Source organism: Propithecus coquereli, unplaced genomic scaffold (genome assembly GCF_000956105.1).
Source record: "Propithecus coquereli isolate 6110/MARCELLA unplaced genomic scaffold, Pcoq_1.0 Scaffold147, whole genome shotgun sequence".
Classification (NCBI taxonomy): domain Eukaryota; kingdom Metazoa; phylum Chordata; class Mammalia; order Primates; family Indriidae; genus Propithecus; species Propithecus coquereli.
The window spans coordinates 8,543,131-8,545,440 of record NW_012139080.1 but is presented as its reverse complement, the minus strand read 5'-3'; the positions used below and the strand labels follow the sequence as shown (position 1 = coordinate 8,545,440).

Here is a 2,310-nt window from a genome sequence, read left to right as displayed (position 1 = left end):
TTATTTTATAAAATGATTTATTTTATGAGCGGCAGCCCCCACCTCCCCACCCAACACATATACACATATACCTCTTATCTTTGTCTTTTTCACATTTCCAAAAGGGAGCACACATCAAGTTGCCATCCATCTGCAGACATCTGACGCACATAGAAAAGAGACAAGGGGGCCCACGCCATGCAACAAGCTATCAAAACCTCCTTTCACTGTTTCTGCGCAGTCTAGAAGACTCAGCCTGTAATCATTTTAAGATTTTCTGTTATGTGCAATGTTGTGGAAAAGTAAATTACTGACATTCATGAGGTGATAAACTACAAAGAACAAGTTTGTTTTGTTTGGTTTTTTTAATTTAGAATCTTGTTAACAATACATTAGCATCACTAGTTTAAAAAAAGGTTTCCACAGTGACTCAAAAACCAGCCCCTTAAGAAACTAATGCGATAATCAGCCACTGCCAGGGAAAGCAGGTCCTTGGACGTGAGTCTACTGGCCAGCCCAGGTGCACCCTGAACTTTGAGAGCGCCTGTGTCCTGAACAGACGGACGATGAAGCCTTCAAGTCAAAGGTCAGGACTTACAAGCGTGAGTTTCTGAGGGACACTGCCCCAGAGGAGGCTGAGGAGGAGCCACAGTCTCCAGCTTACTCCAACGTTAGGATGTTCCTGAGGTGACCTGCACAGTTACCCTCGGAGGAGTTTGGACAATTCATTAGTCTCAGGATTCAGGTCTCATCAAACATTCTTCCAGGTTGCAAAAGACACTGTCCCATAGAAACAAGTTTTTCATCCTTTCTCCAGCTCCTTGTCCTCGCCTTCCAGGTTTTTCTGAATATGCATCCAACTTGTAAGCTGCCTACTCAAGGCTGCTACCTGCTCCCCAGTGACACTGACCTGATCCAGGTAAGGCTACAGGCCAGCACGCTTCTGGTTTACGCCCCATAAGTTTCCACTAGTGTTTACAGCAATATCGTTCCTTTCAAGAAAATTCGACCTGCTCACTTTGTTCGTGTTATCCAGGAGTTTATAGTGTTCACCGGTGGCCGTCAGTTCCCCAGTCAGGTATGTGGCCATTTTGGAGAACACATCCAGGCAGAGCTCAGAGATGTCAGCTTCAGCAGGCCTCTTTGCCTCCTCTGCTGTCTCCACCCCGGCATCATCTTGAGTGGGCACGTCACGTCCGGTAGCCAGGACAGCCTCTGCCACAGCCGCCATGCCCGGCCCTGCTGCCACCGTATTCTATACCTACCGGGTCAAGCATGAAGAGGTCCACTCCTTGCCCCGTGGACAGAGCCACCAGGGTGGCACTGCCATACAGCGCATAACCCGCGGCCACGATACTGCGACCAGGCTGCAGGGCGTCCTTTTCAGAAGGCTCATCCTCTGTGGTCTGCGGGAGACAGGAGAGAAACGCGGTGTGTTATTGCTGTTTCTGGAGACAACCTTTGCCAGAGGCCCGAGCTTCAGCTCTCCAGGACCCACCGAAGGAAGTGCAGTTCTCAGAACTTCCAGCGGCAGTGAATGCGTCCACAGGGAACAAGGTGCCATGTGAGCAAACAGGTCAAGCCGAGCCATTGCAAAGGCCACTCGTGGACTTCTCCCTTCCTGTTTTCCAAACATATTTGTCGGCACCCTGCCGGGAACAGCGCCACAAGACGCACAAAACACACCCCCCCAAAATCCACAAACCCCCCCAAACCGTGTCATAACAACTCAGGTCACCCCGTCTGATTTGGCGCCATAGCTCATTCCACATGCTCAGCAGCCCTCTGAGGAGGACAGCACTGTCACCTCCACAGCCCAGACGGGGAACCCGTCCCTGAGCGGTTGGCCAGCTTGGCCAGCGTCAGAAAGCCTCAGAGCTGGACTCACACCCAGGCAGCGTGGCCCAGAGCTCCTCCTGTTCCACGTGCTGCCCTTGAAGGCTTGTCCCTGCCTGGCCCTGCTGGGGACCCCACCTACAACTCAGAGCACTTTCCCGAGGAAGACCCTCCCTTGGCCGTGGCAGCACCAACAGTGCTGATGCAAGTGGAAGTCAGAGAGACAAGGCAGGAAGCTGAGGAAGGAACAGGGCTCTCCACAGAGGGGCAGAGGGGCAGGGGACACTTGATTTCGTAACCCATTTTTCCTGATAGCTCTGGAAGCTTCCTTCCCTCCCCCACCTCCTAGCTCCCTAAAATGCAAGAGAATAAAACCTCATGAATTTGGGAATGTGGGTGGCGAACATCCAGCTCCCATGGGAGGAGCTGAGCTGGGCTCGGGGAGCGACAGCCGGGCCGCCCCCTCTGGGCACACACAGGTCTTCTCCTGACCCT

General features: G+C 52.6%; 1 pseudogene; it reads right to left on the bottom strand.

Moving 5' to 3' along the window:
* Window positions 1-713: 713 nt before the first annotated feature.
* On the bottom strand, window positions 714-1,210 carry LOC105806817 (annotated as a pseudogene).
* Between the last annotated feature and the right edge of the window lie 1,100 nt (window positions 1,211-2,310).